Source organism: Polyodon spathula, chromosome 26, assembly GCF_017654505.1.
Source record: "Polyodon spathula isolate WHYD16114869_AA chromosome 26, ASM1765450v1, whole genome shotgun sequence".
Lineage (NCBI taxonomy): Eukaryota > Metazoa > Chordata > Actinopteri > Acipenseriformes > Polyodontidae > Polyodon > Polyodon spathula.
In genome coordinates this window covers 20863325-20888476 of record NC_054559.1, presented here as the reverse complement: position 1 = coordinate 20888476, position 25152 = coordinate 20863325, and the positions used below count along the sequence as shown (strand labels likewise).

Genomic DNA, 25152 nt, shown 5'->3' with positions numbered 1-25152 from the left:
GAACATGGGACTGTGCAATCCCCACACAGACGACATGGGACTGTGGAATCCAGTCACAGACGACATGGGACTGTGCAATCCACACACAGACGACATGGGACAGTGCAATCAACACACAGAGGACATGGGACTGTGCAATCCCCACACAGACGACATGGGACTGAGCAATCCACACACAGAGGACATGGGACTGTGCAATCCACACACAGAGGACATGGGACTGTGCAATCCCCACACAGACGACATGGGACTGTGCAATCCACACACAGACGACATGGGACTGTGCAATCCACACACAGAGGACATGGGACTGTGCAATCCCCACACAGACGACATGGGACTGAGCAATCCACACACAGAGGACATGGGACTGTGCAATCCACACACAGAGAACATGGGACTGTGCAATCCCCACACAGACGACATGGGACTGTGGAATCCAGTCACAGACGACATGGGACTGTGCAATCCACACACAGAGGACATGGGACTGTGCAATCCACACACAGACGACATGGGACTGTGCAATCCACACACAGACGACATGGGACTGTGCAATCTACACACCGAGGACATGGGACTGTGGAATCCACACACAGACGACATGGGACTGAGCAATCCACACACAGAGGACATGGGACTGAGCAATCCACACACCGAGGACATGGGACTGTGGAATCCACACACAGACGACATGGGACTGTGCAATCCACACACAGAGGACATGGGACTGTGGAATCCACACACAGAGGACATGGGACTGTGCAATCCACACACAGAGGACATGGGACTGTGCAATCCACACACAGAGGACATGGGACTGTGGAATCCACACACAGACGACATGGGACTGTGCAATCCACACACAGAGGACATGGGACTGTGGAATCCACACACAGAGGACATGGGACTGTGCAATCCACACACAGAGGACATGGGACTGTGGAATCCACATACAGAGGACATGGGTCTGTGGAATCCACACACAGAGGACATGGGGCTGTGGAATCCAGTTTCTATGGAAAGTAAAAGAGAATACAAACAGAGAACTAGCCAGTTGGACCAGAATGCAAAGCAATGGTTTCAAAGTTAGAAGTAGTTTGCTGCAGCGTGTGATGTGTTTTTAATTAACTGCTTTTCAGGGATAGGTTGAGTTGCTTGTTCCGGTAATAAGTAGGGCTCACCTGGTGAAAGCGCATCACAGGGAGTGCAGGTTGCGTACCCCAGACCTCACTTGTTCCTTTTGCTAAAGTTTTCCAGATTTCCAGAGCCATTATGCCACCACACTATAAATTCCCTTTCTGTGCAGCAGGTCTCAGGAGAGTCTGAATTGAGAGGTGAAGTGGGTGTACAGTACAGTCTATGAGCAATAAAACCCTAAGCCATCATCAATATGGTACCGTGTTCCTTCGAACTGAAGACATACTTTTTAGAACTTTTTTCTTCTCAAAAATGTCCTGCATCTTAAATTTGACTATAGTGATGTGTGCATTAAAACCGCCAACAAAAAGCGTACACAAACAGCAACGTGACTGACTGTCGAGACAACATGAACAAAGACATCACTCCCCGATCTCGAATCATACATGACATACAGGCAGCCATTTTCAAAGAAGTGTCATCAACTTCCTGAAGAATTCGAAGTGAAGCTTTTGCAATTTCAGCGCTTCGTTATTAGGCTTCATTCTAGCAAACAATACCAGCCTGGACAGATCGGAAATGCTGATCAGACCCCCATAGTTTCCGACATAAAAAGCAGTACCACATTTCACAATTAAAATTCAAGATTAAGAACTTGAGGTTTTTAAGGTTATGGCAGTAGACTGGAAATGAGAAGCAGCACATAACTGCAATGCTCTGTGTGAGAGCAGACTGGAAATGAGAAGCAGCACATAACTGCAATGCTCTGTGTGAGAGCAGACTGGAAATGAGAAGCAGCACATAACTGCAATGCTCTGTGTGAGAGCAGACTGGAAATGAGAAGCAGCACATAACTGCAATGCTCTGTGTGAGAGCAGACTGGAAATGAGAAGCAGCACATAACTGCAATGCTCTGTGTGAGAGCAGACTGGAAATGAGAAGCAGCACATAACTGTAATGCTCTGTGTGACAGCAGACTGGAAATGAGAAGCAGCACAGAACTGTAATGCTCTGTGTGACAGCAGACTGGAAATGAGAAGCAGCACAGAACTGTAATGCTCTGTGTGACAGCAGACTGGAAATGAGAAGCAGCACAGAACTGTAATGCTCTGTGTGACAGCAGACTGGAAATGAGAAGCAGCACATAACTGCAATGCTCTGTGTGAGAGCAGACTGGAAATGAGAAGCAGCACATAACTGCAATGCTCTGTGTGAGAGCAGACTGGAAATGAGAAGCAGCACATAACTGCAATGCTCTGTGTGAGAGCAGATGGATGCAAACTGCCTCCATACGTTGTTTTCTTACATCAATAATTGAGGTTGGATCTTTGTAAATGCATTTTTATTTGATGTTTTATTTTTTCCTAATATTAAGGGTGGTAAAGTTGGGCTGCATCTTAAATTGGAAGGAATACGGTATCTGGCACTACTGCCAGTGCTAAGAAGACATTTGCATGCACACTTTGTGTTTGTAGGTATCGTATTGCACACAGACCTGCTCATTAAACCTCCTCAGAGTGAACACTTGATGTTCCAGCACTGACAGGAACTCCTGAAAAGTGTGCATCATGCCAATTAAACTAGACAAACAATTAACAAGAAGGTAATCATTATTTTGTTATCCAGCTTGGTCTATGTTATTTGTAACCTCATTTTCTTTTAATTTGATTAATTTTTATTCAATTGTATTTGATTCGATTAGACCAACTAGCATAATTTTAATCAAATGCATTCAATTAAGCCTATAATAGAATGCAGTGGACTTGAAAAAATGTTCTCGCTCCCTCTCCCTCTTCCTCTCTCTCTCTCTCTCTCTCTCTCTCTCTCTCTCTCTCTCTCTCTCTCTCTCTCTCTCTCTCTCTTTTCCACCTCCTCTCTCTTTCTCACCTCCCCTCTCTCTCTCCCACCCACACTCTCTCTCTCTAGGTTGCCATTGAAGATGGTGTAGAGCTACTCTGGGCTTCTAGTAGTTGGCCAAGGCTCCAGTATAACACTTGCGGATGCACACCTGCACCTGCAGACCTATTCCTCCTTTAGCTTGCTGCTGCAGACCCAGCGCTCCCTCTTCCAGTGCAGTCCCTAGCCCTGCCCCAGCGCTCCCTCTCCCAGTGCAGTCCATAGCCCTGCTCCCTCTTCCAGTGCAGTCCCTAGCCCTGCCCCAGCGCTCCCTCTTCCAGTGCAGTCCATAGCCCTGCCCCAGCGCTCCCTCTCCCAGTGCAGTCCATAGCCCTGCTCCCTCTTCCAGTGCAGTCCCTAGCCCTGCCCCAGCGCTCCCTCTTCCAGTGCAGTCCATAGCCCTGCCCCAGCGCTCCCTCTCCCAGTGCAGTCCATAGCCCTGCTCCCTCTTCCAGTGCAGTCCCTAGCCCTGCCCCAGTGCTCCCTTTCCCAGTGCAGTCCATAACCCTGCTCCCTCTCCCAGTGCAGTCTCCAGCCCAGCTCCAGAGCTCCCTCAGCCAGTGCAGTCTTTAGTCCTAACCCAGCTCCCAGCTCTCATTCCAGGCTTTCAACACTTTCACTTCTGGGTGATGCGGTTGTAGTTTGCAGAACTCTGCCAGACTCACTGTTTTATTCCCTGTTATTCTATCCCAGTTACCATAGAAACCTGTCTGGAGACTGCAAATATTAAGAATGAGAGAGGAGATGGGGATAGGGCAGTCAGGCAGAGCCAGGGGAAGTGCAGACCACTGATACAAGAACCAGGGCTGACTCTACACTGCATTACTCTCGACTACACTGGAAGTGCCCTCTGCAAACACACTAGCACTGTAGTGAGCAATGTGCACTGCATCACTGGGGCAGTGCCCACAGCCAGTCCTCTATTCCTGGTAGCAGTCTAGTAGTAGTGGTAGGAATGCGTGCTTTGTTTCAGCTGCCATTACAAACATGCTGATCAGTGTGCAGGATAAATCTGCAAGCCTCTAATAACTTCAGATACGCACAGCTCTGCTCAGTCCTTCAGAGTCTTTTCCCTGTCTTTGCTTCTTCAGTTCTGTAATTCCATGGCTATAAAAGCTCTACACACATTACTCATAGGCCAGCGTAAAGCCTGGTCACCAAACAGCAAAATACTGTCTGTCTGCTTCAGCTGCCGTCCTCATTCACTCAGAGCTGCATTATATAAATGACAGTCGTCCCAGTGCTCTGTAACAACAACAACGACCAGAATAACGATAACACTTTCACAGGTCTGTAGTGCTTTCATTTGAATGCACACAGGCTTCACTAAGCCCATTGCAATGCCAGTAATGTGCAGTAATGTAGACTGCAAGAGGAAAATACAATGGACCCGGCGTTACCTTGCTGTCTGCAATTACCATATTTCTCCACCTGGCGGCACTAGAGGAGCACAATTACAGACAGACACTGGGGATGTGTGTGTGTGTCTCTGGGTGTGTGTGTCAGTGCGTGCGTTGTGTGTATGTGTGTAAGTGCTTGGGTTATGTATGTGTGTGTGTGTGTGTGTCAGTGCGTGGGTTGTGTGTGTGTCAGTGCGTGGGTTGTGTGTGCGTGGGTTGTGCGTGTGTCAGTGCGTGGGATGTGTGTGTGTCACTGCGTGGGTTGTGTGTGTCAGTGAGTGGGTTTTGTGTGTGTGTGTGTAAGTGCTGGGTTTATGTGTGTGTGTGTGTGTGTGTGTGTGTGTGCTGAGTCCTCACAGAAGCTCTGCACTATAGTTCAGTCTGTCCTGATGAGTGGAACTCAGAGTGTGAACCTCAGAGAGCTCTTAGGGGTCTGGCTCTTGTAAAACATGGACTGGAATCTCTGCAAGGCTTGAACTTTATTTTCTTTTGTTTTGTGACAGCTTTGCTAAACTGACTCTCTTTTTTCTTTGTTGAAAATGTACATTATTTTCTCTGCCTGTTGTCTTTTATTTTATCTGATTTCTGTCTGTCGATTTCATATGTATAGATACTGGATTGAATTTCTGAAGCTCTCACATTACAAATTTGTGATTCCTGCATTCAGATCCATGTGTTTTAGCACCTCCCCCACTTTGACAGCATCTTGTTTATATACACGCCAGTGTTAACAAGCATCACACAGATCAAAGTTCACTATTCAGGGATGGGGGGGTGGATGACCTCTGACCCTGTCCCTGGGCACTGCACATGTACTTTATTTATTTACTTCCAGTTCTGGATTCAAATTTAACTCAGAGCCTAAATGAAATGAGCCTGGTGGGCATTTACCCACCAGAGACTCGTGGGGAGGAAGGCGGTCCAGAAATATGTGAAAAGGAGCTGCTGTATGGGGGAGGATGAGGCTCCTGCAGTCCAGTATCTGCTGTGTGGGGAGGGCTGAGGCTCCCGCAGTCCAGTATCTGCTGTGTGGGGGAGGATGTCTCCTGCAGTCCAGTATCTGCTGTGTGGGGAGGGATGAGGCTCCCGCAGTCCAGTATCTGCTGTGTGGGGAGGGATGAGGCTCCCGCAGTCCAGTATCTGCTGTGTGGGGAGGGATGAGGCTCCCGCAGTCCAGTATCTGCTGTGTGGGGGAGGATGAGGCTCCCGCAGTCCAGTATCTGCTGTGTGGGGGAGGATGTCTCCTGCAGTCCAGTATCTGCTGTGTGGGGAGGGATGAGGCTCCCGCAGTCCAGTATCTGCTGTGTGGGGAGGGATGAGGCTCCCGCAGTCCAGTATCTGCTGTGTGGGGAGGGATGAGGCTCCCGCAGTCCAGTATCTGCTGTGTGGGGGAGGATGTCTCCTGCAGTCCAGTATCTGCTGTGTGGGGAGGGATGAGGCTCCCGCAGTCCAGTATCTGCTGTGTGGGGGAAGATGTCTCCTGCAGTCCAGTATCTGCTGTGTGGGGAGGGATGAGGCTCCCGCAGTCCAGTATCTGCTGTGTGGGGAGGGATGAGGCTCCCGCAGTCCAGTATCTGCTGTGTGGGGAGGGATGAGGCTCCCGCAGTCCAGTATCTGCTGTGTGGGGAGGGATGAGGCTCCCGCAGTCCAGTATCTGCTGTGTGGGGAGGGATGAGGCTCCCGCAGTCCAGTATCTGCTGTGTAGGGAGGGATAAGGCTCCTGCAGTCCAGTATCTGCTGTGTGGGGAGGGATGAGGCTCCCGCAGTCCAGTATCTGCTGTGTGGGGAGGGATGAGGCTCCCGCAGTCCGGTATCTGCTGTGTGGGGAGGGATGAGGCTCCCACAGTCCAGTATCTGCTGTGTGGGGAGGGATGAGGCTCATTCGCACAGACAGTAGGCTGCAGCTCTACCCTTGCAGTGCAGTAGTTTGTAAACGGCACCTCTTGTTTTCTGCCAGTTTCCTGCAGTTTAATAAGTCTGGGCTACAAAGACAAGCCTCTCTCCTGTCCTTCCTAAATTCAAGGGCAGTTCAGTTATCAGGCAGTGTGCCAGTTCTGTGTTTACATATAATATTCTGTTTAACAGAAACAGTCTGGCTGGTATATATGATTCTGGGTCCAGCTTTTCTCTCAGCAGATTTTCAAACCCTCCTCTATCAATTATAGATGTGTGATGAAAACTGCAAACAGCATGTTGTTGTCATTCTGTTCCCACAGCTTGGATTAATAATAAATGATATTTACTGCTAGGTGTAGGCAAAAAGAACAAAGAAATGCAAAAAACTAAGTAGAGAAACAATCCTCACAATATACTAATTGCAATTTTAATTGCTGTGAAGTGACGTTAAATCAAACACCGAAAGCACCAAACTGATCAGAATTCTATATGCAGTCTGGAAATAGGAAACACTTGCCTACCCTTTATTAGCTTAATTAACATGCCCTCCTCTCCCAATCGAGAGAGGGGTGGGAGGCTTCATCTTGCTTCTGTTTCTGCTTGTCAAAGTCCACACTGTACCCCCTGGCTCAAGGGAGGGTGCTGTTGCAGCATGAGTTGACTCTCTTTGTAGCCTCCCTGTGCTCGAAGCTGCTGGAGCAGACAGGGGCTCCTCTCAGCCCGGGAGATCTCAGCCAGAAAGAATGCTTTGTAGAATTCCACTTTAGTGACCAGCGTTTCAAACAGAACAGGAATAAAAAAGGGATCTGGTGAGCAGAGAAGATGCTACTATTGAAGTAAATCAGTGAAACTCAGTGGGATAGTGCACTAGTGTGCTGGAGCTAATATTTGAACAGCGCCCTAACTGCAGTTCAAACATTATTACAGTGATCTCCAACTGCAGTCCAATGCCACTCTTACAGTTAAACTCATGTCTAAAAACACTCTTTGAAAATTTGTACAAAGGGCACCAGTCACATTAACATGAGCTATCCTCCTGAGGGGACTTTTCAAATTCTGTTTTAGCTCCTAAAATAGCCAGCATTAATTGTTCATGCTTGCACATCCTTCTTCTAGCTCTAAGGTTTCCATAAAGGTGTTCTCATTCAACAGACCTCAAACTCCATCCCCTCTACTGACAAAGGCTTCCTGTGTTAATTCTACACATATATATATATATATATATATATATATATATTTAAATGGGCTCCAGCAGCCAGCCTGCTTTCAGTAACCCCTCCCACTCTCTCTGCTCTAATGATGGCTCTCTCACAACTCACCCCATTTTTCTGCATTTCTTGTCATGCTTTCTATTGTGCTAATGCTTTCCCTTTCATGCCTTTATCTCCTGGCGTAATGTTTGGCAGAATAAAGGGTATTTTATTATGTTATTTAATCATGCAAATAATAGTAATTATACAGCATGCAGTGAATGACTATATGCTAATCTGCTGTCATTTTTATAATACTAACAGATAATTGTTTTTTGTGATTTTTTTTACAGGCGTAATCCTTTGCTAATGTAATTACAAGACAACTCCTAGCACAGTTCTGGCAGCGAAGGCCTGTTTGTTTGTGCAAGTCTATCTCGTGTGGTGGATCTCTTTCTGGTTCAAATCAGATTTATTCCCGTGCTCTTGGAAAACACTCAAGCCGTGGAGAATGTAAGCCGACACTGCGCTGCAGACTGGAAACATTTCAAATGTTTATCTGATCTCCCTAATCTCCCCTCGGTATGCAGACCACTTATTGCTACTGCCTGTGCCAGCTTCACAATCCTGCCTCAGAACATGCTGAAGATCTGCCACAGAACCACAAGAATGAGAACATGCTGAAGTTCTGCCACGGAACCACAAGAATGAGAACATGCTGAAGTTCTGCCACGGAACCACAAGAATGAAAACATGCTGACGATCTGCCATGGAACCACAAGAATGAGAACATGCTGAAGATCTGCCACGGAACCACAAGAATGAGAACATGCTGACAATCTACCACGGAACCACAAGAATGAGAACATGCTGAAGATCTGCCACAGAACCACAAGAATGAGAACATGCTGAAGATCTGCCACAGAACCACAAGAATAAGAACATGCTGACGATCTGCCACGGAACCACAAGAATGAGAACATGCTGAAGTTCTGCCACGGAACCACAAGAATGAGAACATGCTGAAGATCTGCCACAGAACCACAAGAATAAGAACATGCTGAAGTTCTGCCACGGAACCACAAGAATGAGAACATGCTGAAGATCTGTCACAGAACCACAAGAATAAGAACATGCTGACGATCTGCCACGGAACCACAAGAATAAGAACATCCCGAAGATCCGCCACGGAACCACAAGAATGAGAACATGCTGAAGCTGCTGCTAAGTCATAATAATAATAATAATAATAATAATAATAATAATAATAATAATAATAATAATAATATCAGAGAGAATTACCATGTCTCTGCTGGCCAGGTCTACCCTTACAATAATAAATCACTTTGTGCTTTGATTTGCACATTTTGCAAACAAACATTTTCAAATCTGAGACCTTGTTTACACTCTCCTGATCAGAGTGCAGCACACAAGACATAATTACATTTATATACATTTATATGGAGCAGTAACATGACCATGATAGAGCTAATGGGGAAAAAACCCAAATGCGAGTTTCATTGAAACAGAGCATAATTCACCACACACTACGCATTATTCACCCAGTTCACCAGGCACTGTATATTATTCACCCAGTTCACCAGGCACGGTATATTATTCACCCAGTTCACCAGGCACGGTATATTATTCACCCAGTTCACCAGGCACGGTATATTATTCACCCAGTTCACCAGACACTGTATATTATTATGCAACTCCTGAAACAAAACTCCTTCAGAAAGGTGCTTTCGTCACACTCCTCTTACTTTGGTTTTGGAAAAGGGTCAGTGCTTGTATTGAGGGTATATGAAGGGAGAGCTGTCTGCTCTCTTCATGCAGGTTTCATGATTCAGTGCTTGTATTGAGGGTGTATGAAGGGAGGGCAGGCTGCTCTCTTCATGCAGGTTTCATGATTCAGTGCTTGTAATCAGGGTGTATGAAGGGAGAGCTGTCTGCTCTCTTCATGCAGGTTTCATGATTCAGTTCTTGTACTGAGGCTGTATGAAGGGAGAGCTGTCTGCTCTCTTCATGCAGGTTTCATGATTCAGTTCTTGTACTGAGGCTGTATGAAGGGAGGACAGTCTGCTCTCTTCATGCAGGTTTCATGATTCTGGGTGTTTCCGAGTGACAGTTCTGGTTAATTCAGACACGGCCTGTCTCAGTGGTGATATGGTATGTGTTGCTATGGGAACAGAGAGAGAGAGAGAGAGAGAGAGAGAGAGAGAGAGAGAGAGAGAGAGAGAGCGAGAGAGAGAGAGAAACAACCCGTTATGTTGCGTGGTATTGCTGTTTTTTTCTTTTTTTAATGAAAGATGTATTAGAAAAGCACAGCTCTGTACTGGTGGAGCACTCTACTGTGGTCAATTCCAAAGCTAAGTTTAACCTGTCAATGCATTCCCATGTATGTCTGAACACACGTGCAGTAGAGAATGTATGTGTGCTACTACTACTACTAATAATAATAAAGATAATAATAATAATAATAATAGAAATGGCAAATAAGTCATTCACAATCCAAGAAGACTATGAATCGTCCAGCTGAGACAGAATGACAAGTGGGGAAAGAGAAAATAGGCAGAAAATAGTCTTTTTTAGAAAGTTATTGTGGAATATTTAGTACTCAGAAAACTACATTTCAGAAATCCAGTACATTTATAAGACATTCATTCCAATCCATCTGTGATGAGGGAATCCAGTTCAGGTTTTCCCTTTACTCGTACTGTGAAGAAGGAGCGAGAGAGTGAGAGAGCGCGCAGCATTGTGTTTGCAGAGTACCTTCGCATGACAGCAGCACTCCACACAAGCGACGTTTCGCCTATACCTGGACATCACACAGGTAAGCAGCAAGCACACCGCGTTTTCAAATTGAAACAAGGCATCAGTGGACTGGAATAACATTTGAACAACGCCACACATCAACCAAAAACACCAAAGAAAACGTTTGGACTAAAATCAAGAAGAACGAACATTATCTTTTGACAGACAGACAGATAGATAGATAGATAGCTATATATTTTTGAAAGGAACAGATGCAAATTTCATGCAAAGCAGCCGGTCCAAAGCAGTCAGACTACGGCACAGGGTTTTACTACTGTTACAAGCAGCGATTATAATACCCCACGGTATATGAAACGGCTGTCTGAGGGGAGGAGGGCTGCCCTGCCATCCGGCTGCCATGTGTTCTTGTGCGGAATAAAGGTGCTGCTGTTATCATTCCAGGGGCCTCGGCGACACGAGTCCACAGCCAGTTGTCTTAAGGATGTCACGCCGGAGCGCTGAAGTTGCTCTGGAGAGAGACAGGTGCGACCGCACTGAGGGTTAGCAGAAGTAAATCGAGGCGGGGGAGGGACACGGCGGATCCCTTGAATTTAGACCATCGGGGACCAAAGACCCCAGCATTTAGGATTTTACTTCGGGAGGAAGTGTACAAGTGGAGCGGATCATCGCTGCGCACTTTTGTCGAATCGCTGCCACATCTCTGTCGGTAAGTGTTTGTGCAGAGCTGAGACAATTAGCTACACTGTTTGTATATATATGTGTGTGTGTGTAAGCTAGTGGCGGCTGGTCACCTGACACACAGAGGAGGCACAATGTAAGGGACTTGGGTTTTATACAGTGCGTGTGTGTGTGTGTGTGTGTGTGTGTGTGTGTGTGTGTGCGCGCGCGTGTGCGTGTGCGTGTGTGTGTGTAATTACATATACATTTTTAAATAAAGATATGACATCTGTTGGTAGACCATGACAGCAATGCCCAGACATCAGTCACACAAACCACATCAAACCATAAACCAAGCACCATAAACTGAACACGCAAACGCATTAGAATTAATACACTGGCGGAAATGGGCTACCACAATTATGGTATCAAAATAATTTATAATAAAGATAGGGCAAATAGCAAAGTCACAATCCACATACAATCTTACAGATAGCAAAGTCACAATCCACATACAATCTTACAAATAGCAAAATTACAATCCACATAGAGTCTTACAAATAGCAAAGTCACAATCCACATACAATCTTACAAATAGCAAAATCACAATCCACATACAATCTTACAAATAGCAAAATCACAATCCACATACAATCTTACAAATAGCAAAGTCACAATCCACATACAATCTTACAAATAGCAAAATCACAATCCACATAAATCTTACAAATAGCAAAGTCACAATCCACATAAATCTTACAGATAGCAAAGTCACAATCCACATACAATCTTACAGATAGCAAAGTCACAATCCACATACAATCTTACAAATAGCAAAATCACAATCCACATACAATCTTACAAATAGCAATCACAATCCACATACAATCTTACAGATAGCAAAATCACAATCCACATACAATCTTACAAATAGCAGTCACAATCCACATACAATCTTACAGATAGCAAAGTCACAATCCACATACAATCTTACAGATAGCAAAATCACAATCCACATACAATCTTACAAATAGCAAAGTCACAATCCACATACAATCTTACAAATAGCAAAATTACAATCCACATACAATCTTACAAATAGCAAAGTCACAATCCACATACAATCTTACAAATAGCAAAATCACAATCCACATACAATCTTACAGATAGCAAAGTCACAATCCACATACAATCTTACAGATAGCAAAGTCACAATCCACATACAATCTTACAAATAGCAAAATCACAATCCACATACAATCTTACAAATAGCAAAGTCACAATCCACATACAATCTTACAAATAGCAAAGTCACAATCCACATACAGTTTTGCAAAGAGAACAAGTTTAGGCCATCACATCACATCATCATGCTTCAAAACAATCAATGTATGTAAAAATGCCTGATAATTGAATTCCCAATATATTGCATTTGCTATGGACTTTGACAGTAAATTACTATTTTACAGCAAAAAGGGTTAAAGCTATTAGTTCAATAATAAATAAAGTGTGCCCTTCTCTCTCTGAGATGTGAAGGTAAGTCACACGGTTATGCCAGCAGGCATTCCTCTCTGGTACCGTCGCGAGTCCCTTCTCAAGAGACACAATCGCTGCATTCTGAACTTGTTCTTGCCTCGTTGTGTTTCACTGCACGGTCCAGGTGTTTAAAATCAGCGTGTCCCTATTGTATGCATGTATGTGTAAATGAAGAGTTATTAAAAAGTAAACACGGCCATTGAGGCGATTTGTCACAGCGCTGCCAGTAACCAATCAACTCTGACATTGAAATAACCGACTCTGACACATCTGCTGATCACTAACTTATACAATGGTAAGAACACTTCATTCTATTTTACTGTCATGACGGTCATGGTGTTGACTTGGGGGATAGACTGCTGCAGTTTAAGCACACACTCCCTGGAACACCACATTCAGCTTCTCCTATGTATCTAAATGTATTTCTTGTAACAGTGCATACACATGCATGTCGGGTATAGTCCAATGCATACACACGCATGTCGGGTATAGTCCAGTGCATACACATGCATGCCAGATATAGTCCAGTGCATACACATGCATGTCGGGTATAGTCCAGTGCATACACATGCATGTCGGGTATAGTCCAGTGCATACACACGCATGCCAGATATAGTCCAGTGCATACACATGCATGTCGGGTATAGTCCAGTGCGTACACATGCATGTCAGGTATAGTCCAGTGCATACACATGCATGTCGGGTATAGTCCAGTGCGTACACATGCATGTCGGGTATAGTCCAGTGCGTACACATGCATGTCGGGTATAGTCCAGTGCGTACACATGCATGTCGGGTATAGTCCAGTGCGTACACATGCATGTCGGGTATAGTCCAGTGCGTACACATGCATGTCGGGTATAGTCCAGTGCATACACATGCATGTCGGGTATAGTCCAGTGCATACACATGCATGTCAGGTATAGTCCAGTGCATACACATGCATGTCGGGTATAGTCCAGTGCGTACACATGCATGTCAGGTATAGTCCAGTGCGTACACATGCATGTCGGGTATAGTCCAGTGCGTACACATGCATGTCGGGTATAGTCCAGTGCGTACACATGCATGTCAGGTATAGTCCAGTGCATACACATGCATGTCGGGTATAGTCCAGTGCGTACACATGCATGTCAGGTATAGTCCAGTGCATACACATGCATGTCAGGTATAGTCCAGTGTATACACATGCATGTCGGGTATAGTCCAGTGCATACACATGCATGTCGGGTTGCAGTCAGTGCTGATAGTGAAGCCCCAGTGTGTTGTTTTCAGTTGTCGCCCCCACGCTCTGTTGTAATCAGCAATCATGGAAAACAAGGGATTTGGTTTTATTTGATTATATATTTTAAACACAACTGGATCGGATTGCTATATAAAGCAACGCTGTCATATAGGCTACAGATGTCTATTGCCTTCATTATTGTATCTTTGGACTCCCTGTTCAGCAGGGCGGGTCAGTTACAGTGTAAGGGCATTTATTGTGTTCAAGTAACGCTGATGATGACACTTTAAACTCAGAGTTATTAAAACAAATGCGCTGGCATGTAAATTCTTTATTCCAGGTATATGCACGGTGCTGATCAAATATCTTTATTCGTTTCTTTACATATAAATAAAGTACAATGGAGAGCGATTGGAATAAATCAATACACTGCGCTTTCACACACACTGTACTGTATGAAGCACATCAATCCAAACAGCTTTGCTGTACAGAGTCGTATCCATTGCCAAACCCTTGTTCCCAATCCCAATCCCAATTCACAATCCACAAGCTGGATAGACAGATAAATGAACTGTGGCCCCTTGTTGGGTTTAGCAAATGCAAGCGCCAAAGAAAAGTGGAAATAACAGGAGATACGTTTCAGAGATTCATTTCATACTGAGCTGTCCATCTGGAGCAATGTTTTATCAGCATTGTTCATTTCCAAACTCTGTTGACTGTTTTCATTTGATTTCTTTCTCTATGTTGCTCTTACTAACCCTTTACTCAGTTCTTGGTATAGCATGTGATGGCTTTCAGTTCTGGGTACAGGCAGCATTGTGCTCTATTTAATTTGCTGACTCCCAGATCCCCAGTACTGAATTCTCTAAACTGCATTAAATTCACTGGTTTAATATCTGCAAACCTTGTTTCTGTATTGAATTGACTGGCTCATGTATCTCCAGTGCTGAGTTCTCTGTATTGAATTCGCTCTTTATAGCAATGAAATCCTGGTTTCAAGCTCCTAAAGTTTCTCATTCAAATTCAAATGGCCCCATCGAGCTGTCTTTTGTTCAGCTTCAGGGTCTGTAGACTGGAAAGGCAAAAAAGTAAGTGCAGTCCCCGAGGGTCGAGCGTTTCAATAGAGAATGAGTGAATGTGAGAAGGAAGGAGTGAAAGGGAGGAGGAGAGATTGTTAGGCGGTGTGGGCAGAAAACTTCCTTCAGCAAAACAAGATTGCTAACTAAATAAATAATTCAGCCTTTGTCTGGAGCTGTCTGTCCATCAGGCAGACTTTCCCGTGGAGCTCTTGAGCAGATTTAACAATCTGTAACACCCCCCCCCCCCCCGACCTGTACAAGCTGCACGTGGTCATTCAGTGTTTCTGATCATTCAGGCTTCAATATTCCAATCCACTTTACAGTATGCTAACCCTGCCTTTATGATAAGTTGTGTGGAATATGTCCCCTCCATAAAAAAAAAAAAAAGTAATAATAATCTAGATGCACTTGACATTGGGGTCCTGAAATGAAACAAGGGTTAACAGTGTGTCTGTGTAGCTGATGTATTCTCCTCCTCTGTGTGGCAGTGACAGTGTTAACAGCGTGTCTGTGTAGCTGATGTATTCTCCTCCTCTGTGTGGCAGTGACAGTGTTAACAGTGTGTCTGTGTAGCTGGTGTATTCTCCTCCTCTGTGTGGCAGTGACAGTGTTAACAGTGTGTCTGTGTAGCTGATGTATTCTCCTCCTCTGTGTGGCAGTGACAGTGTTAACAGCGTGTCTGTGTAGCTGATGTATTCTCCTCCTCTGTGTGGCAGTGACAGTGTTAACAGTGTGTCTGTGTAGCTGGTGTATTCTCCTCCTCTGTGTGGCAGTGACAGTGTTAACAGTGTGTCTGTGTAGCTGATGTATTCTCCTCCTCTGTGTGGCAGTGACAGTGTTAACAGTGTGTCTGTGTAGCTGGTGTATTCTCCTCCTCTGTGTGGCAGTGACAGTGTTAACAGTGTGTCTGTGTAGCTGATGTATTCTCCTCCTCTGTGTGGCAGTGACAGTGTTAACAGTGTGTCTGTGTAGCTGGTGTATTCTCCTCCTCTGTGTGGCAGTGACAGTGTTAACAGTGTGTCTGTGTAGCTGGTGTATTCTCCTCCTCTGTGTGGCAGTGACAGTGTTAACAGTGTGTCTGTGTAGCTGGTGTATTCTCCTCCTCTGTGTGGCAGTGAAGGGGTTAACACCGCCTCTGACCTGCGATTAAGTGCTCGACTTGTCAGTCAGTTGGGGGTCTTTGTGAGGCTGCAACAGTCGGAAGAGCTCACCCTCTCGCATTAAAATGTAATAACGTTTATACCCCGCGGGACTCTCTCTCACGCTCTCTCTCTCGCCCTCTCTCTCTCTGTCTCTCTCTCCCCTCTCTCTCTCTCCTCTCCTCTCTTTCTCTCTTTCTCTCTCTGTCTCTCTCCCTGTCTCTCTTTCTCCCTCTCTCTCGCCCTCTCTCTCTCTCTCGTCTCTCTCTCCCTGTCTCTCTCTCTCCCTCTCTCTCTCCCTGTCTCTCTCTCTCTCTCTCTCTCTCTCTCTCTCTCTCTCTCTCTCTCTCTCTCTCTCTCTCTCTCTCTCTCTCTCTCTCTCTCTCTCTCTCCCTCCCCTCTCTTCTCTCTCTCTTCCTCTCTCTCCCGCCTCTCTCTCTCTTTCTCTCTCTCTCTCTCTCCCTGTCTCTCTCTCTCTCTCTCTCTCTCTCTGTCTCTCTCTCTCTCTCTCTCTCTACCCCTCTTTCTCTCTTTCTCTCTCTGTCTCTCTCTCCCTGTCTCTCTCTCTCCCTCTCTCTCGCCCTCTCTCTCTCTGTCTCTCTCTCCCTGTCTCTCTCTCTCCCCCTCTCACCCTTTCTCTCTCTGTCTCTCTCTCCCTGTCTCTCTCTCACTCTCTCTCTCCCTCTCTCTCTCTCTCTCTCTCTCTCTCTCTCTCTCTCTGTCTCTCTCTCCCTGTCTCTCCCTCTCTTTCTCTCTTTCTCTCCCTCTCTCTCCCTCTATCTCCTGTAAGGTGTATTTCTTATTATCTCACTCTCTTTCTCCTCCTCTCCTCCACTGTAATATTTTCTCTCCTTTAATCCCTGTCTTGTGCTGATGCAGCTCGATTATTTACTGTTTAAATAATGAATCATGTGTTAAGTAGAATTAGAAGGAATTGCTTTCTAAATGATTGCTGTTAAATTGATTGCTTTAAAATATTTACATTAATGATGATGAAGTATTACACAATCAAGTTTCGTCCATTTTCAGATCATTGCTTCCCATCAGGGTGTGAGTCTATCCAGAGTGGTTTGTTTTTTCTGGATCCCTCACAGACCACAGTCTCTTGTGGAGGGATCGAGGTTGCATTCAAACAGGAGAATAAATAGAAAGCTGATGCAGAGAAGCATTATTTCCTTCTTTGATTTCTTTCTTTATTCTTTGTGTGGCGCACGCCCATCGTTGTCTAAGTGCTTCAATGCAATTAGTGGTACTGCATCCTGCAAACCAGGAGAGGCAGTCAGGCATGAGAAAGCAATCAAAAAACTCTTTATTAATCTGAAATTAAGAGAAGAACATAGAGGGGATTACTGTACTGTAAGTGTAGCGACCAACCCCACTATGAATGTGTTTCAAAAAGGAGTAAGCAGGGGTGCACAAGAAGTGAGAAGAAGATGGAGATTCTCTGAACCTTTTTAATGTGATCCTTTTAATAAAAATGAGACTGGCCTTTTGCATGCCCTTGTACTGTATGGGTGTAGGTGTGTGTGTGTGTGTCAGTGTATGTGTGTGTCAGTGTGTTTGTGTGTCAGTGTATGTGTGTGTGTGTCAGTATGTGTGTGTGTGTGTGTCAGTATGTGTGTGTCAGTATGTGTGTGTGTTTGTGTGTCTGTGTGTGTGTGTGTGTGTCAGTGTATGTGTGTGTCAGTGTGTTTGTGTGTCAGTGTATGTGTGTGTGTGTCAGTATGTGTGTGTGTGTGTGTGTCAGTATGTGTGTGTCAGTATGTGTGTTTGTGTCAGTGTGTGTGTGTCAGTGTGTGTGTGTGTGTTTCCACCCCGTGCAGTGCTGTGCCTCTCTGGAGCTCTCCCTGCAGGAATGTCCAGCCTGACCTTCATTTTCTGTTAAAATATTAAACTCTGGGGGAAAGGCCAAGCAATGCCTCGTCAAAACAAGGAAGAGTGGTGTTTGTGAACCCATCTGGACTTGCACGGCACAGACTCTATTTGCATATGGTTTGGATACTCTGAGATATTTCTCTGTATGAAACGAGGCTGCCAGACTAACCAGTCTTTGCTACTCTTCTGCTCTCTGGCACAGATTCAATGATACAGTAAGATTACTATAGAATACATGTCATCATGATACACAATCCAGCCCTTATAAAACTTTATCACAGTAACCCTTCATGGTCATTGTGTAGTTCTTCTCATGCTTTGCCATGTTTTAATGTGCTTTACCATGCCTCTCTGTGCCTTACAATTCCTCCCTATGCTTTATCATGCATCTCTGTGCCTCCCTATGCCTCACAATGCCTCTCTATGCCTCAGCATGCTTTCACTGTGTTAAATGTGATGGTTTGTGCATCTTGATGCATTTGATGGTCCAGGTGGACTGCTGCAAGATATCAAATGATTACTAATGAAGGTTTGTTGCTATAGAGCAAAACTTTTAATGACAAATGATTTGTATTCCAACAAATATTCCAATGTATTCATCATTAAAGTAGCTGAGTAGCACATGCAGGGGCACAGAGTTACTGTTCATATCTCACTTTCACCATTCAATGATATGCTTTCCCTGTAAAGTGTTCAATATATATATATATATATATATATATCTATATATATATATGGATCAGTCCAGTGCATCAGGGACCCCCCCTCACTGTGATGACAAATCAACATGTTCACATTTCATCTTGAAGTCAGTAAAGATCAAGTCAGCCTCTTCTCTCCCTCGCTGAGGCCCTGCAGGACATCCTGACGTGTTTAAAATACATATTAGTTAGAAAATATATTGCATTTTTCAGTTCATTTATATTAGCTGACACAAACACAGCCCTACACTTAATTCATCACTAACAGGGCCTTTTTAAAAAAGTTATTCGTTTTACAGATGTATCGTTATGATTGTTGTTGTAAAAATAGACATGGTGTTTCTGAATTTGACATATTTCTGGATTTAAAAGCACAGAAAAACTAATTCAAATAAACACAGAAAAGAAAGTTCTCCAACACGTAGACACGCTGATACACTCACGAACAGGACAGAGGGACAGAGACACACTGACACACTCACAAACAGGACAGACAGAGGGACAGAGACACGCTGACACACTCACGAACAGGACAGAGGGACAGAGACACACTGACACACTCACAAACAGGACAGACAGAAGGACAGAGACACACTGACACGCTCATGAACAGGACAGACAGAGACACACTGACACATTCACGAACAGGACAGACAGAGGGACAGAGACACACTAACACACTCATGAACAGGACAGACAGAGACACACTGACACACTCACGAACAGGACAGACAGAAGGGCAGACAGACAGACGGGGTGTCACTGGCTGGCCGGGCGGACGCTGGGACAGCTTACATTTGTGTTTAGTTTGAATGTGGCATAAAAATTAAATAAATGCAAATATGACAAAGCTTCCCTCTTTTGCCCAGTCAAATAGCTGTGGAGACAGAGACCCGTGCTAGAACAATGACACGAATCCACAGTGAATATATTGTTTCTAGAGGCAAAAAAAATATTTTCCCCTGTGAAATGCTTATTTTATTTAGTGCCACCTAATGGCTGCATATTAACTGCACCTGGTTATGATGTCACATCACAACAATTTTAAAAAAAGGGCATCTCTTTTGTGATGAAACAGGACAAGCTGCTGTTATCATACTTTCTAGTGACTACAGTTGAGCTGAGAGGTGTTTGATATGTTGCTGATCTTGTGTTAAGAAGCTGAAGCTCAGGTGTGCCTGGTTATTGAAAAGCTTAATCAGTTCTGCAATATGAGCCTCTCCCTTGCAAAGCTGTGCTGTTATAACATCTTCCCAGGCTATAGCTGGAATAGTGTTTTAATGTGATTTCTGGTAGAATGGTGCTTTGCATATCTGTGGTGTCCTGGAACAGAGATGGGTTTGCATGCACATTGTTTGATGTAAAATTTCCATGTGCAAAAACCATGGACTCATTGACTCATTGCTCACCTTCCTCCCAGGCCTCGCAGAAGAGGCTCAGATATTTGTCAGCAGCTGGAAATTGTTCAAATGAATTGTGGCAAAGTATCTAGAACACGTTATGTTTCGACTGGTTAAACATCACTGGCAATCTTGTTGTTTGAAAGGGATTTGACTATAAATTAGGAAGCAACTGGATTGGCACAGAGGGGAATTGCACTGATTTCTCGCTGGTTCGGGGAGAGATGGCTCCAAGGCATATGATTTGCTGGATGTGAACACCGGTCCTGTTTTTTCCTTATCAATTCCCTGCTGTGTTTTTCTTTGTGAATGCTTGTCATTTGTGGTGGTGACAAGCTCTTCAACTGAGATTGAAACGTGGAGACCGTCGCCACAGAAAAGGGACTCCTTCTGCTGCAGGGACACGGCGCTCTCCTCCCCAGAAACCTGCTAATTCACTTTATTAGCATTAGCAGGAGACTTGCAGTAATGTGCCACAGACAACAGTGCCAGAATTTCAATGGAGCCACTCCTTCAATGGAGCCCTACCTTGCCTGCATAATGAAGGCGTAGTAACATTGGTACTGAAGGAGCTGCTTTGTTTATACATCCCAGAATAGCTCAAGGAAATAGGACTGTGCCTGTGACTGTAACACGTGCAACACATATATAAATGAAGAGTTTAATATAGTGCTTAAACCTGATCCTCAATTTGGAGTGCCTGCTTAATAAAGGGGGGGGGGGGAGAGAGAGAGAGAGAGAGACACAGAGAGAAAGAGGGAGAGAGAGAAAGAGAGAGGGACAGAGAGAGACAGCGAGTGAGAGAGAGAGAGACACAGAGAGAGACAGTGAGAGAGACAGAGAGAGTGAGAGAGAGAGACACACACAGAGCGAGAGAGAGAAAGAGAGTTGACCCGACAAATCTATTGAAATAATCCAGGACTCGGCTCAATAGAACGGTGTGATAGGGAAGTTTGCTGTTGTGAAGCTCGGAGAGAGCTGCTGCTTTTAATCGTGGCGTGTAAACCACGTTTCCAAAGCCACTAAACTAGAAGACAGGGACTGGCACAGACTCATGTACAACAATCACAAAGCCATGCATCACATTGCTTATGTAAAGGAAGGAAGCAGATTATACAGTGTTAGCAAGCAGACCTTCCAGCTTGATCGTCTCCTCTTTAAGGTGTTATTGTCTACCTTTGTCCAGGGTACTTGACTCTCCCTGGTGGTGCGCTGCAGTATTATCATCCACAGCCTGTGCCGCTTGTATATTTATATGGACTAACGCTGAGTGAAGTGGAAGACAGGACACTGTTAGTCAATACTGTCCAGCTCGGAGCCCCAGGGACGAAGTCATTGATTGAGGAATTACACTGATTAGCTGTACTTGAAAGCAGGATCTTTCTTTATTTGTATGTTTTGTCTGTCTGTTGTTAAGGATGCATTCTCAAACTGTTTGTAATTACACTGGAATATTAGATGAACTAAGTTAGTATTTAGTGCAATTAAATTACAACATGCAAATGAATGTTTATCCGTTGATTGTGCTGAAGATTGGCTTGTATGGCTCTATCCCATACAATACGTACGTATGACCTGTTCTAATGCAAGGCCTGTGGCTCAGCGAGGAGTACATTGTATTTATATGATTGATAGCAGTCCAGTAAAGTCACACCGACAAGCATATCAATGAGGCTGACCTCGATCAGACTTTCTGTCAATGAGCCTGGGAATTGGAAGGGAATATGTGAATGATATGATTATAGGGAAAAAAGACAGGCATAAATCATTTATTTCACTAATGTAAAACAATTGGTAATACAATACGAGTTTACTTAACTACAAAGAGGGATAGGGGAGGATCAATTTACAAATGAAAGAGAGAGCGAGAGAGAGCCTGGGATCGAGAGCGTGAGGCAGTGAGCTGGATGTGTCTTCTCATTATAATGATACAGTGCCTGGGCAAAAAAACACAAAGAGAGCTCGTTAATGCCATTACAAACTCAGAGCTCTGCATGGAAATGGAATGGAGGCGTGACTGGGTAAATCAGCATAGAAATGAACTGAAAATTGAAAAACAGGAAAGGAATTTAATAAAATGCAATATCCTTTTCTGTACCCTGCTGGAGCTTTTGTATTTAAACAACAAGCCGTGTTCATTTCCAATAAGGATTTTTTCACGCTAAGATGATAAAGTGATAGCCCCACCGTCCCCAAGCCAAGATTGTTAGCATTATATACAAGCGGTGTGACAATGTGCTAAACTTGACCATTCATTAAATCAAGCCATGCTAACGCACTGAGATCTGATTCGATCTCAAACTATCAAGGTCAGCCGCTCTGGAACAGGCTGGGACTCGGTCAGCAAGCTGAGGTCCTGTCTGCGCTCTGACATTGTTAAAGCTGAACTGTAGTCAAGAGCAGATGGGTCCATGATAAATTGGAATGGGTTCTGACTGGGGTTGGGATCGTGTTTAAATGAGCCAGGACCTGCGTCTTCATTTCAAATGTTCACTTCGGCTCATACTTCCTCTGAGACAAGAGCCTTGACTGTTCCTCTGTCTGTCTGTGAGACTGACTTCACTCCACCCCTCTGACCCTGCAGGGCTGTTTGAATAAGGACTGGGGGACTGTTCCTCTCTCTCGGTTCTCCTTGCCTTTTTCCTTCTGTGCTAAGTAGCAGTTGCCGATTTCCTTCTTCTGATTACAGCGGAATACCTTTAAATATCAATGCCAAGAATACTACAGCTCCACGAATCTTTGGCAAAAGTGATTTTCATATGAGCATCCTGAAGCTGGGCTGCTTCCAGAATGGACTTCCGATCTATACGAAAAAATATATATATATAAAAAGAACAGTGTATCAGTCATCGGCTCCAGCTGTCTGACATGAAATTCAAAACCGAAATCCCAGAATAAGCGAGAGGGGAGCCTCAACTGGTCTGGAGGGATCACGTCACATTCGCTTACACACTCACTTACACACTTGCTTACACACTCACTCACTTACACACTCACACACTCGCTTACACACACACACACACTCGCTTACACACTCACTTACACACTCACACACTCGCTTACACACACACACACACTCGCTTACACACTCACACACTTGCTCACACACACACACTCACACACTCGCTTACACACTCACTTACACACTCACACACTCGCTTACACACACACTGTACAGCATCATGTGTGACGCGCGCATGTGTGAGTGACCCACTCACACACTCGCTTACACACACACACACTCGCTTACACACTCACTTACACACTCACACACTCGCTTACACACACACACACTCGCTTACACACTCACTTACACACTCACACACTCGCTTACACACACACACACTCGCTTACACACACACACACACACACACTCACTTACACACTCACACACTCACTTACACACACACACACACTCGCTTACACACTCACACACTCACTCACACACTCACTTACACACTCACACACTCGCTTACACACTCACTTACACACTCACACACTCGCTTACACACACACACACTCGCTTACACACTCACACACTCGCTTACACACTCACTTACACACTCACACACTCGCTTACACACACACACACACACTTACACACTCACACACTCACTTACACACTCACACACTCGCTTACACACACACACACACTCACACACTCGCTTACACACACACACACACACACACAGTGATGTGTGACACAACACACACACTCATGTGTGTGGGTGTTACACAATCCACACTCTCGCTGAATGTGTGCGACTCACACACTCGCTTACACACACACACACTCGCTTACACACACACACACACACTCGCTTACACACTCACTTACACACTCACACACTCACTTACACACACACACACTCGCTTACACACTCACACACACTCACACACTCACACACACTCACTTACACACTCACTCACACACTCACACACTCACTTACACACTCACACACTCGCTTACACACACACACACACTCACTTACACACTCACTTACACACTCACACACTCACTTACACACACACACATACTCGCTTACACACTCACACACTCGCTTACACACTCACACACTCGCTTACACACACACACACTCGCTTACACACTCACACACTCACTCACTCGCTTACACACTCACACACTCGCTTACACACTCACTTACACACTCGCTTACACACTCACTTACACACTCACACACTCGCTTACACACACTCACACACTCGCTTACACACTCACTTACACACTCACAGTGGAAAACACAGAGTGTTTAATGGGCAGATAAGATATAATACAGCACTCCATGTGCCTGGCTAACTATGTATTGTACACGTCCACCTGCATACCTCTAGCCATCTGTTAGCCTTCTAAGAAATGCATAGCTTAATCAGCAGTGATACAGCCAGGCACAGCTTACAGGCCTGAGTGCTGTCACCGGTGGGATTTTACCCGCAATGTTCACTTTCTGCCAGGTGATTGTTTGCATTATGCTGTTGGAGCAGCAGTTTCATTGCAGTACTCTGTGGTCACTGTTCATATGAGACCTCTAATCCACTGCTCATCTTAATGGTGGCACCGGGAGGGTGGCTGTACCCAGAGTAGTTCCCATTGGTTTTTTTATGAGTATAATATTCTAGTGATTCTATAAAAGGTAATAGTAAGCAGATACTGTAACTGTACTCCCCACAGCAGCCTGCCTACCTCTGGGACTGGGGTCAGAGGAGATATTTATAGACAGTGACCTGCCAGGCAAGGTGAGGGGCTATGCTGTGAGACCAGGAGCAACTGCCAGCCAGCATGGAAGAATACAAGAGCAGGGCTGCTCCCATTGCAGATAAAGGGGAGTGAACTCAAGCCAGCGCGTCGCTGTGTTAATAGCATGACCTGCAGTGTTCACACTCCTGTTATGTTGCAGCTTGTATGTGAACTGGATCCTTGATTCTCAGTGTCAGAACACTGACCCGGGTTTGAAACAGGTCTCGATCACAATCCATTTCCACAGTAGGCTCGGCACTGCTTAGCTCTCTGATATGTGATCAGGTCGCAGGCCAGGCAGTGTGTTTGTAAGAGGCTGGTGCCTCCAGAGAATGAAACAGAAAGCCCTGTACCATCATGGGATACTCGCAGTGTGAACCCTTTAATAAGCATGCAGCTCATTAATCTCAATCCTCCGTCCTCCAGCCGTCCTGCCTCCACACTGCAATGGAGGCAGTGATTTTAATGACAGTGCGCGGCTCTT

The 25152-nt window shown here is 44.9% G+C and overlaps 1 protein-coding gene across 1 annotated transcript in view; it reads left to right on the top strand.

Moving 5' to 3' along the window:
• The first annotated feature begins 10262 nt into the window (after positions 1-10262).
• Positions 10263-25152, top strand: part of LOC121301067 (semaphorin-6B-like) — a 48712-nt gene continuing 33822 nt past the window's right edge. Inside the window, exons 1-2 of the mRNA XM_041230180.1 lie at positions 10263-10358; positions 10742-11006. The gene's annotated coding sequence lies outside the window, so the exon portion shown is untranslated. The remainder of the gene's footprint in view (positions 10359-10741; positions 11007-25152) is intronic.